Source organism: Theropithecus gelada, chromosome 5, assembly GCF_003255815.1.
Source record: "Theropithecus gelada isolate Dixy chromosome 5, Tgel_1.0, whole genome shotgun sequence".
NCBI classification, from domain to species: domain Eukaryota; kingdom Metazoa; phylum Chordata; class Mammalia; order Primates; family Cercopithecidae; genus Theropithecus; species Theropithecus gelada.
The window spans coordinates 56,987,628-57,001,408 of NC_037672.1; the positions used below are offsets into that span (position 1 = coordinate 56,987,628).

The following is a 13,781-nucleotide window of genomic DNA, read 5'->3' on the forward strand; positions in this document are numbered from 1 at the left end:
GTTAGATCTCAGACTGCTGTGTTAGCAATGAGGGAGGCTCCTTGGGCATGGGACCCTCCAGGCCACGTGTGGGATATAATCTCCTGGTGTGCCATATGCTAAGACCCTTGGTAAAGCACAGTATTAGGGTGGGAGTTACCCGATTTTCCAGGTGTTGTGTGTCTCAATTTCTTTTGGCTAGGAAAGAGAATTCCCTTCCCCCTTGCGCTTCCTAGGTGAGGCAATGCCTCACTCTGCTTCAGCTCTCACTGGTCGGGCTGCACCAGCGGACCAGCACCAATTGTCCGACACGACCCAGTGAGATGAACCCGGTACCTCAGTTGAAAATGCAGAAGTCACCCATCTTCTGTGTCACTCACACTGGGAGCTGGAGGCTGTTTCTGTTCCTATTCGGCCATCTTAGGCACGCCCGGTCTCTTATCTCTTGACCTCATGATCTGTCCGCCTCGGCCTCCCAAAGTGCTAGGATTACAGGCATGAGCCACCGTGCCCGGCCTCTTTCACCCTTTTATTTCACCATGTTCCAATTTGTCTCTTTTTATCTTTTGCACTAACTCTTATTCCTTCAATTTATTTCCAGCTTAATTAATGGCACTACTGTTGTTCATATCACCCAACCTGGAATTCTGAGTCCTCTTGATCTCTTTTTCCTTTGATCCTGAAGGATATCTGCTTCCTAGATTGTTACCCTTGTGTCAGTGGCATTACTTGTAATCTCTCATACCGCTGTGCCTCACCCTTACCTCCACTGGCTCTGCCTTTATGGCTGAAAGCATCATTAAGATACCTCTATCCCACATATCACACTATATTTAGAAATATTTTCTCAACATACATAACCCTCCTACTTAACAGTTTATTGTTAGTCTAAGATGTAAGGCCTTTTAGGCTCTTCCTGTGACTGGCTTTTCTTCGCGAGCTTCATCTCCAGCTTTTCTCCACATTCACCCTTTGTTCCAACTATGCAGAACTACTTGGCCAACCCAGCAGCGTATCTTGGGCTTTCTTGTCTGTGTACACAGTTTATTTGCTGGAAATAAGTTCTAGTCCATTGTCAGCTGAATGAACTTCTCTTCAATTTCTAAGGCTTAGTTCAGATGTTACTTTCTCTATTGATAGTTAACTGCCTTTTCCCTGTGTTCTCCATAGCACTTTGTTTCTTTATTTATTATTCATTGTAATACTTATCACATTGCTTCTATTATATTTTTTCACTTAACCATGAGCCCCTACAGGGTAGCATGTGATTGATTTATCTTTCCATCACTAGTGTCTAGCATAGTACTTGCATGTAAAAAGTGTTATTAAATGAATAAGAAAGTAAATGTTAACATATACAATTTTTGAACTCTGAGTTTATAACCATGTGAGGTCACTAATTCAGTGTTTTTAAAGTTTAGTAAAAGCTAACCTGAGTTTTACATTTCTGAGGAAAGAGTTTAATACGTTACTTTTTAGTAACTTATTAATCAATTATGAGAAAAATGTTCACCTATTTGAAAAAGCTTTTTTTTTTTTTTTTTGAGACAGAGTCTCGCTCTGTTGCCCAGCCTGAAGTGCGGTGGTGCAATCTTGGCTCACTGCAACCTCCTCCCCCCAGGTTCAAGTGATTCTCATGTTTTAACCTCCTGAATAACTGGGATTACAGGTGTGTGCCACCACAACTAGCTAATTTTTTTTTTTTTTTTTTTTTTTTTCAGACTGAATCTCGCTTTGTCACCCAGACTGGAGTGCAGTGATGCGATCTGGGCTCACTGCATCCTCTGCCTCCTGGGTTGAAGCAATTCTCGTGTCTCAGCCTCCTGAGTAGCTGGGAATACAGGCGTGTGCCTCATGCCTGGCTAATTTTTGTATTTTTAGTAGAGACAGGGTTTCATTATGTGGGCCAGACTGGTCTCGAACTCCTGACCTCAGGCGATCCGCCCGCCTTGACCTCCCAGAGTGCTAGGAATACAGGGGTGAGGCACTGCACCCAGCCTAATTTTTAGTAGAATTGGGGTTTCACCATGTTGGCCAGGATGGTCTCGAACTCCTCACCTCAAGTGATCTGCCCACCTCAGCCTCCCAAAGTGCGGAGATTACAGGTGTGAGCCCCCGCACCTGGCCAAGAGCTGGGTTTTTAAACAGTGCTGTTAGATGATTCAGAATACTTTTCATGCAAATCACTTATACATAAGTACATGACAATTAGACTGTTATTTAAAGTAGAAAACAGAGTAAGCTTTTATCAGCATAACCACAGTTTTATGTTCTCGAAAGTAATAATGCTGTATTTATTTAACATATATTGTTTTGATATTTTGCTTATTCTCTCTTCATTGCATATCCATTTGAATGTGGACATTTATTTGCCTTTTGTTATTCCTTAGTTTGGATGTAAGGATCATGGTAGAAATTTGCTATAGTTTCCAAGTTTATGTTCCTTATAGAGTCTTTAATATACATTTAAAGTTGATGCTGTGCTAAATTATTATTTTTTTTAATTACTTTTGTTTTTTTTTGAGATGAAGTCTTGCTCTGTCGCCCAGGCTGGAGTGCAGTGATGCAGCCTCGGCTCACTGCAACGTCCACTTCCCAGGTTCAAGCAATTCTCTGCCTCAGCCTCCTGAGTAGCTGGGATTACAGGCGCTTGCCACCACATCTGGCTAATTTGTGTGTGTGTGTGTGTGTGTGTGTGTGTGTTTTTAGTAGAGATGGGGTTTCACCATCTTGGCCATTCTGGTCTTGAACTCTTGACCTTGCGATCTGCCTGCCTCAGCCTCCCAAAGTGCTGGAATTACAGGCTTGAGCCACCGTAGCTGGCCTATTTTTTAAACAATAGTTGTAAGTGTATAGATGTTGGTGGTCTAGAATTTCTCAGGTTTTCAAATAGGAAAATCTAGAAATTGAAATAAAAAATAGAGATTTAGAAATGTAAGTTCTCTAGGTGTACCTACTCTAAATTTATCAACAGTAGGTGAGGAAAAGGATTTCATTCAAAATGACCAAGTAAAAGCATTTGTATTCTATTCTTCTTCCTAATGTTAACTGAATATAACAAAAAGAATAAAGAATAACGAAGAAATCTTTTAACTTAAGTGAAATGAGGAGAAAACAGTAATCCCAAGCCTCAGATCATGAGAAGAGCTGCCAAACATTGTGAACATTGAAGCAAATTGAGAAGTGTGCAAATATCTACAGATTTTAAACACAGCAGAGCTCTCACATGGTAGGTAGTAAGGGGACTACAAAGTCTCAGGCAAGGCAAAGCTGCAGGGAAAGACACAGATGTACCTTTTTTTTTTTTTTGGCAGAAAAGAGTGGCAAGAAGCAGCAGAGTAGAGGAGGTAGTATATAGAGCCATCTCCTTGGTCTCAGTTGGTGGAAAGCAGCTGAAGAGTAGTAAATACTGAATCACAATGCAGACATATGAGAGCTTAACACTCTCCCCTTCTCTAATTCTGCTCCCCAACCCTACTGGCTTCATTACAGTTCTTCAGCCATGTGAAGCACAATCTTACTTCAAGCCTTTCGGTTTTAATTGTTCCTTAGCCTGGAATTTTATTCCCCTAGAAATCCTTAGGGATTGCTCCCTCATTCATTCAGGTTTCTGTTCTGGTGTGAATCCCTCAGAGAAACGTTCCTTGACCATGCAGACTGAAACAGCAACCCTAGGAACATTATATTTTCAAAGCTCACTGAATTTTTTTCATAACCATCAGACATAATTGATTTCTTTGTTTATTTTTTTCTCTCTCTCATGAAAATCTAAACTCCAAAAGGACACAGACTTTAGCAGGCTTCTGTTCTTCCTCTACATTCTTAGCATCTAAAACGTTGCCGGACACATAGTGGTTGCTTAGTAAATATTTGTTGAATAAATTATTCAGCAAACAGTAGACAACACAGAGTTCCTGTGCCCAGTATAAACTGGGAGATCTATATGAGAGGCTTAAGAGACATTATCAGCCAATAGCAATAAGTGGTCTTTATTTTGAACCTGATTCATATAAAATATCTATAAAAATCAACTATGACATTTATGAGATTTTGAACTCATCAAATATTGGATATTTGATATTAACAAAATGATGGTTACTAGTTTTAGTGACCTTTAAAATACTTTTTAACAAGTATTTTAAACCCTTCAATATACTTTAAAAAGTATTTAGTAATACCTTTTTTAGAGTCCTTTTTTTTGGAGATTCTTATACACATGCGCGCGCGCACACACACACACTTTATAACAGATTATATAATGCCTGAATTTTGATTCAAAATAAGTTTAAATTTCTGACTGTTAAAGAATAACTTAAAAATATATATATATGTAATAGAGGATGTTGATTGTAATGCTACATTTAGATCCCATGAATACATTCCAAAGCCTGATATATTATTTTATTTAAAACTGTCAATGCTTATAATGCCATCCTTTGTAACTCTTTAAACTCAGGTTGAAATATCAACCTAAAAATAGTAAAGATTCTGACTTATGTGAGGGATTGCATACAAAAAAAAATTTGAAGGCCATTTTTCTAAATTACCTTTAGATAGTTTCTGTTTCCAGGGTTATTCTCTGCTGTACCTTCCAGGAAAGATTAGTTGTACTGTTATTGATGTGAACTGAAGGTCTGTCCCAATTTGACTTTTTAATGCCTGGAGAGAAATGAATGTAGTGCTCAAAGATTATGCAGTTGCCACTTAAAATACTCTAGAACCATCATAGACTTCAGAGATGCATTTATGCTTCCCTAAAAACAAAAAGTAGAGTTTCCATAAGCAAAATGTCTAGTGAGTTCTCCTGTTTTCTGCTTTTTCATTCTGTAATCTAATGCAGGTTCCCTAATCACTGAAAGGAGGTGAACAGTTTTTCTTCCCCATTATATAATTTTATATTATATAATGGTGGTTCATACATAATAAATACTTTCAAATTATTAATTAGGCTTTTCTTATGTTTATCATGGTGTTCTGCGGAATCTGTAGATTCTTCTGGATTAGGTGATTTATGTGCCTAGTTTGAAATAAATTTCAATTAAGTAGTGTATTCTTAAAATGACATTCTGTTGTGTATAGTTTTTTAGTTGTAAAGTCATATTTTTAATGCATTAAAATTAATTTGTAAATGAATATTTCGTGGTGTACACCTGAAAGATAATAAGGGTTTTTTTTTTTTTTTGGTTGAAAATAAAAAGTGCTTATGTATGTGTAGCACTATGAGTCAGTCAGGATTTAGTTGCAGAGAATAGAATCTGTTCTAGCAGTTTACGCAGGAAAATACTTATTACATGGCATTAGTGGCTTACAAAATCATGAAGGAGAGGAAAGGGCAGACAAAACAGATTTTGGACTCATGGTTAAATTTAAAAACATCTCCCAGTGGTATACCTCAACACTGGTTTCTAAGGGAGCTGCGGCTGTCGGTGTGGATCAGGAGACTTGTAGGGTGGCAAACTATGGCCTTCAGGCAAAATCTGGCCTATCACCTGCTTGTCTATGTCTTACAGACTAAGAATGGTTGTTATATTTTTAAATATTTGAAAAAATCAAAGGAAAAATAATGTTTTATGACACTTAAAAATTAATAAATTCACAATGGGCACAGTGGTGGGCACCTGTAGTGTAGTCTTAGCTACTTGGGAGGCCAAGGTGGGAGGAGAATTGCTTTAGGCCAGGCATTTGAGAATATCCTGGACAACATAGCAAAATACTTTCTCAAATTAAAAATGAAAAAAATGTGAAATTCAAATGTCAGCGTTTATTTGAACACAGCAGTACATGCTCACTTACCTATTATATATGGCTGCTTTCACACTACAGTGGCAGTGGTAAGTAGTTGTAACAAAAACCGCATGGCAAAATATTTGGTATCTGACCCTTAACTGAGAAAGTTCTCAACCCCTGCTCTAGAACACATAGTTCAGTGCCATTGCAAAAAGCTGCCTCTACTGCTGCTTGCTCCAGTCATACTATAACTATTATGACCAGGCAAATAGATGTGACATGCACTGCCTCCCAGCAGCCAGCAGGATAATTACTGGGTACTGGGATCTCTGTCCAACACTTCAGCTAAAAAATGTATGTATATCATGGACAGTGTGGTCTCTGCTTCACTTCTCCTTTTCAAAGCTTAGGCAAGGCCATGTGCGGTGGCTCACACCTGTAATCCCAGCACTTTGGGAGGCCAAGGCAGGTGGATATCTTGAGCTCAAGAGTTCAAGACCAGCCTGGGCAACAGAGCAAAACTCTGTCTCTGCAAAAAATACAAAAATTAGCTGGACATGGTGATATGCACCTGTAGTACCACCTACTCAGGAGACTGAGGCAGGATGATTGCCTGAGTCTGGAAGGTTGAGGATGAAGTGAGCCATGGTCGTGTCACTGTACTCCAGTGCGAGTTACAGTGAGACACTATTTGAAAAAAAAAAAAAAAGCTGGGGCAAGTAAGTTTGATTGGCTGAACCTAAATTGCAACGAGAACTATTTGCAAAGGAGTCTGTGTAAACCTTGCTTACTTTGTTTTATAGCCTCTGTAATACGTGAAAGCCCATTACAGGAGCAAGGTATGATGGATCTTGAGCTGCAGTCCCTACCACATTTATCATATACTGGCTGTAAGAATGTGGAACATACTCTTTGTTTATTAAAATGATTAATTTTTTTTCTGAATTCAAATTCAAAGTCATTGGTTGGTTTTGCAGTAACCAATGCCAATCATGTCATAACTAAACATTGATTGCCTTCCATGTGGTAGTCATATCACATGTATTCTGACTGTCTTTTCTTACAGCATTGTAAAGCCAGTATCATACTCATCTCCATTTACTATTAAGGAAAATGTAGCTTAGGGTAGTTTGATTTACTTTTCCTGAGGTCACATAGATAGTGAATGGAGGAACAGAATTTGAAATTCATATCTGCCTGACTGCAGAACTTTTTTACTGCCAGCTATTCTTGCTAGTCTATTGCTTGTCCCTGTAATGCAGCATTTTTGTGAATCAAACCAGAATTTTTTTAATTACATATTGAGGTTGTTTAAACATTGTTTCTTAGTTTCATTGCCTTTACAGAAATTTCAATCTGTCTTTATTTCTTCTTCGGTAAAAGGAAACTAATCAATTTTGTATTCTGTTTTTGCATAATGATTCATAGTTTAATGCAAAAGGTCTCTGCGAATGTGTAATATCATGCACAAAATATATTGCTTAGACAAAAGACTGTAGACATTTTAGTATTGATAATATTATGCATTTATGTTTTATGAGGAATACATGTATAAGCTTCAAGCACAATATTCACTGGAGGGAATAAAAATTTGCTCTTAGCACCCTGACAAGGAATAGAGACATTGCTTTTAAAGTAGTAGAATATGATAAATCAGGCCAATCAGGTAAGGAATCAGGGATACACTTTCTGTGAGAATATTTTGGTGAAAAAATATTTTTACTTCACATCATTAGTCACAATATCTGAACTTTTTGAAGTAGTCTAAGTATTTTCAAGGCAAGGCCTTTGGGGAAAAAATAAAAGTATAAAATCAGTGTTTACAGAGGAAAAGAGAAGTAAAGAAGAGAAGAAAAGAAGATAAAAATATAAGCTGCTGAAGCACTAGTGTGGCCTAAGCAAAGTGCTGATGTACTGACAAATTTATAACAACCAGCTAGCCAGGAAAAAAAAAAAAAGCCCCAATTTTTAGTGTTTGCTGATTGCTGTGGTGCAAATATTCTCACTTTGGCTAGTCCCAAGCTATTTGTAGTTTGACAGCTGGATGTCCAAAATTTCTGAAAACTTAGCCATCGGCTCTCATGAGCTGGTACAAGCTGGATCTAACACACCACTATTTAGTTTAGCTTCAGCAGAAGGTAAGAACAGTAGACGAAGGCAGAAATATTTTGCATTTACATTTTAGTGGATATGCAAGATTATGGAACCTGTCTTTTTTAAATCAAAAGTCACAATATGGAAGTATATTATTTTATTCACAGAAGAATAAGGTTAATAGTTAAGTACTCGTGATATTGGAGTTTTTTTCTAAGGTTATTATCTCATTTTCTCATTAATAAAAGAATTGCTCAGAACTCATTAAATGACATAATACATTGCTGTGTTTAATTGCTAATAGTCACAATCATAGTTTACTATAATCTGGAACTTCTGGGCTTAAACAGTCCTCTCATCTTGGCCTTCCAAAGTGCTGGGATGACAGGCACGAGCCACCATGACTACCTCAACAGTAATTTTTTATTTGTATTTGCCTTTGGCAGATTCTGCCAAGAAATTATTTCCTTAATATTCTAAATATTATTCTGTATTTAACATTGAGGCATTGTGTTATGATTATGGCTGATTTGAATTAAAGATAGTGGGAGCTCCTCACAGGAAAAGAAAATGTAGTTTCATGTATGTAATATTTCCCCTGTGTGTCAGATGTATCTAGAGATACTAAGAATTCTTTGCCAAGATGCTGCTCGTGAGTCATATTTCTTGTCACCAGTCTGGTTACACCCTTGGTGGAAGATACACAAAGTAAACATGGGTTTTGTGGGGTTTTTTTTTTTAAGTTATTCGGGACAAAAATACTTGATCATTTTGTCCAAATGTTTTAAGGAAGAACAAATAGTACTATCTTTAGTAGGAACAACTAGAAAATAAAATTGCCATTGCTTTCATAAGTAAAGTTACTTCCTAAAGACAAAGAGCTTCCACTTAATAAAAGAGTACTGGATTTGGAGTTACATGTCTTGAATTCAAATTTTAGCTAATACTAGTTGTTGGATCTTTTTGGCAAGCTGCTTAAACTCTGAGCTTCCATTTTTTTAAATGTGTAAAGTAGGCATACCATTTTGTGGTAGGAAATAAATGAATAAATTTTTGTGAAAATACCTAGCATTGTACTTGGCTATGAATCTTAAGGCTTTATTTCCTGGACAAAAACTGACATAGAGGCAGGAAATGAGAGTTCCTTAGGGATTAACTCCAGCCTGGGCTACTAATTACTGATGCTGTCCCTTTAGACTTAAAATGATTCAAGGAAAGAATAGCTAGTGTTTTCCACTTGGAAATACTGATTACAAGCCAATGGGCAGTAACTGAGCTGCAAAAATCTGATTGGCTAGAATGGTCTTAGGATAGGCCAGTGAAATTCATTTATTTTCTTCTGTAATTGACGATCTTTTAAAAATGTGCTTTCTTTCCTAACACTCTTCTTCCCCACAGCCCTACCTCCCTGAAGCTAGATTAGGTTTCCCTGATGTACTTTTCTCTACTCTTCCTGTATTTCCCTAGTACATGCTTTGCCTTTATCATCCTTCCTAATCTTTGCTACCACCCAGCCTCTAAACTCCACGAGGTCAGATATCATGTCTATCTTAAATGAATTGTCATTTCCTGGCACATGGTGTAAATGCCACATATTCCAGGTTGTTGATATGTACCACTGTATCCCAAGCACCTACTCAGCATAATGGTTAATGTTTTATAAATTATTCATGATTCAGAATATTAAAGTGATCATTCTTTACCATAATTTTCATCATATATTCATAGGAAGACTGAGAGATTATGCCAAAGTTGTGATGACTCCAAAATACTAATAGGAAATTGCTGTCTTTTTATTAAAGGCATATCTAGGGTATTGAACACTACTAGAACCGTGTTGGTATTCCCAGCGTGACTTTTTTGTTGTTGGAGACCATGGGTAGGTTTGTCTGAAGACTAGAAGAAACTCAGATTTATTTTGCTATTAAAAGTTGTGCATTTGATTTAATATCTAATGTCTATTGAAAAACCAGTTCCCTCCCTCCCTCCCTTCCTTCTTTCCTTCCTCCCTTCTCTAAATATTCCTACAAATACGTATATTTTTCTTGTTACTTGCTGAGTAGATGAAATTTATTTTAAGGATTTTTGTGTGTGTGTGTCAGAGGGTTAAAAGGAACAAAATGGCTGTGTTGATAAATAGCTAAGAATCACTTTAGAAAAAAGTACATGTATCTGATTTAAACATGGTTCAGTTGTGCTCACATTAGCAGCACAGAGAAGATTAACATGGCTACTGCACAAGGATGACGTGCAAATTTGTGAAGCATTCCATTAAAGAAAAAAAAAAAGAAGAAGAGGAAATAAATAAATGTGGTTCAATGGAGACTAACTTAAGAAATGAATTGGTTGGTATATAAGTATTTAATTTCAGTTGTTAATGTAAATATATTTTTATATAAAACAGTGATTTTTAGGGTTAGTTGAGCTAAATTCAGAAGTATTGCAAAGTAATTATTTTCTTTAAAGAGCTATTAATTTAATGAAGGACAGGCACAACTATTCTAAAGTAGTTAATGTTGTCTTTTGTTAACATGTGTCCTTGTAAAATATTTGCTTTCTATCCATGTATTTTTAATTTCCAAAAGTTACATTGTAATGTATTTCATCTTATTTTTTAATTTTTTTTAACCCATCACTATGTTTCTAAGATGTGTCCAACTTAAATGGATCTGAAATATATACTTTTAAATAACTATATATAGTTGTGTATCAACTTTGGTTTGCCTATTCTTTTGCTCAGTGATGGACCTCTTAAATAGCTTCCAAAAAATTCCTGCCAATGAGAGAATTTCTTCAGAGTGTAGATATAGAAGAGGAATGCAAGATTCCAAGTGATGCAAAATTACCCTTTAGATCCAGTTCATTTTCTCACTAGTCATGTATGTAGTTTCTGTCCACATGTCTAAGGGCACAGCATTTTCCAGCTTTCTGATTGTTGCTAATCTATTACGTGCAAAGTGGCATTTTCTTTCAATGTGCATTTCTCTGAATACTAATTAAATTTAAATACCTCTATGTTTGATGACCTTCCAGATTGCTTGTTCATATTTTTTGCCTTTTTTTTCAGTGGGATTGCTGTGTTTTTCTTTTTCTTTCTTTTTTTTTTTTTTTTTTGGTATTATTTGTAAATTCTATATTCTAATTCTTATCAGTTTTAGATGTTTTAAATACCTTCTTTTGTGTTCTCTCTTTTTTTGTTGGTTTACAGTGTTCCTTTCCAAGTCAAAATATTTAATTTTGAAGTAATTACATTCATCATTTTATTTTTATATATGATAAGTGATTTTGAATTTATCCTTTTAGAGTTCTTACTTGATTCATAAGAATATGAATATGAATATATATATATATATATATTTGCCGGGCTTGGTGACTCACTCCTGTAATCCCAGCACTTTGGGAGGCCAAGGCGGGTGAATCACTTGAGGTCAGGAGTTCGAGACCAGCCTGGCCAACATGGTGGAACCCCATCTCTACAAAAACACACAAAAAATTAGCCAGGCATGGTGGTGCACGTCTGTAATCCCAGCTACTCAGGAGGCTGAGACAGGAGAATTGCTTGAACCCAGGAGGTGGAGGTTGCAGTGAGCCGAGATCATGGAATTGCATTCCAGCCTGGGTGACACAGTAAGACTTCATCACAAACAACAACAGTAACAAAGAATATGTATATTCATCTATTAGCTTTATAGTTTACCTTTCATATTTGGATCTTAATCCATTTTGAGCCCACCTCTGTATGTGGCTTTAGGGAGGGGTCTAGTTTAATTGTGTTCTAAAATTAGTGAGTTAGTTTCTCAGTGCCATCTACGTGATTGTTATATACCCTTTTCTGTGACAACTATCACATGTTTGGTTCTGATTAGATATATGGATCTCCCTCTGAGATTTCTCACCCCTACCTTGGTCAGTTTGTTCTTACATCATTCTGCCACTGATTTTATTACCATGGTTTGGTAGAAGATTATTTTCAAAGTCTAAAAATTATATAGTTTAATTTTCAAGTTTCATGATCATTGTTACCTGTTGTGTTTCCTAAGTACATTTAAATTATGCTTAACACTCTTAACTAGTAACCATTATGATCCTTGAGATGTATGTATTATAAATTCTTGATCAATTTCTTTAATTATAATTAAATGTAATTTCTTCAGGGTCTCTTTTTTCCCCACGTTATTTAAATGTTAGATTTTGCTTTTCAGGAGACATCTGGATTTGAAATTAAATGAGTTGTTATCTTGTCTAAAGTCTGAGAGTATAAGTGTATGTATACTCTAAGTGTATATTAAATGGTATGAAAATTTTTAAATCAGTCAAAAATTAAAAGCAAGTGAATATTTTTTTTAAAACCTAGATCAATAGTAAGTTTCACGTTGGAAATAGGTTGCTTTTAAAAACAAGTCCAAATATTTTAAGTAATCAACATTGGTGTAGCTCTCAATATTTTTGAATGACTTAGTGTATGTTCTACTAGGAACATAAATATATGCATAAACCCAAATCAACTAAATGTCTTGGAGTGACTCAGTTTTGACCATAGAATGGCTTTGTTTTGTGTAATTTCACAAAAAAAGAAAAACTAAAAAGTAATCTATAGCTTTTTGAGTCCAAAATCTTTGCATTCTTTGTTCCCTACCTGAAAAAATTCTCAACTCAAATTGTAATTTTTAGCATGTAATTTTGAGACACCACATACATGTATATTTTATTTCAATCATTAAATAGAATGTTATGTCTGCTTCTTAGGGGTAGTTTGGTCTTTATATGAAACATTTATTTCATGTAGTTTGTATTTTCTGTTTAAGCCACTGAATTCAAAAGCCTAGGTATTGGAAATAGAATAAGTAGATTAGAAACTTAACCTCCAAATGTTAAACCTCCTAGCAAATATTTCAACTGGAGGATTTCAGTTGTAGTCTTTCCTTTTTCCCCAGCTCCTTTAGGTGTTAATTGTAAAATGTAAAAGAAGACAAGTAAAATGAAAGTAACAGCTAGGTATGCTTGATCCTTCAGTAATGATATAAAAGGCATTACTTTTTTAGATTGTTCTTCAAAATAATGAGAGTTAGGTCTTATTGGAGAATGTTATAAAAATAAATAAGCCTAGGAAATAGTTCCTCACTGCCAGAGGGGTTTTGTGCCAGTTTATTCAAGGTAGTGTTTTATATTTTATTACATTGCATCCCTTCTAAGAAGATGATGAGACTTACCAAAAAAAAATGTGGTAAACTGATTTACACTTTGCAGAATTATTCACTTTAGTTACTTATTTCCCCAGAAATTAGAGAAGCCACATATTTCAAATATTGTCACTGTTTCAGATAGATATACACAATATATTAAATAGCTAACTGATTTAAGAATAACATTTCTCTTCTGATTCTTCCCCAAAGGCATTTTTTAAAATAGGCTACATGTGATCAGCAGTGAAATGATGTAATTAAGACATGCCTATTGGTAGTAATCATTCTTACGTTTTGATATGGTGGAAGGACAGAGACATGTAGTTTTTTGCTCTCCTTTTCATCTACCCCTCCACTCTTCAACTCCTTTAGTGAGAATGTATCCCCCAGTCATGAGAATATAAATACAGTTTTATATTTCATTTGTAGACTAACGCAAAAATTATAAGGGAGGCCAGGCGTGGTGGCTCATGCCCATAATCCCAGCACTTTGGGAGGCTGAGGTGGGAGGATCACTCTACCCCAGAGTTTGTCACCAACCTGGGCAAGGTAGTGAGACCCCAACTCTACAAAAACTGAAAAAAATGTGTACCAGCTACTCAGGAGGCTGAGGTGGGAGGATCACTTGAGCCTAGGACGTCAAGGCTTCAGTGAGCTCTAATGATCAGTGAGCTCTGATCATGCCATGCACACCATCCTGGGTGACAGAGTGACACTGTGTCTCAAAAAAAAAAATTAAAAATTGTAAGGGAAACAATAATACTCTGATTAACAAAGGGTATAAATCTAATAACAAGT

General features: G+C 36.0%; 1 protein-coding gene and 1 pseudogene across 1 annotated transcript in view; both read left to right on the plus strand.

Moving 5' to 3' along the window:
* The window catches only part of WDFY3 (WD repeat and FYVE domain containing 3), a 309,424-nt gene that overhangs the window by 79,839 nt on the left and 215,804 nt on the right, over positions 1-13,781 (plus strand). The gene's annotated exons all lie outside the window — the stretch shown is intronic.
* Positions 9,978-10,078, plus strand: LOC112625579 (annotated as a pseudogene).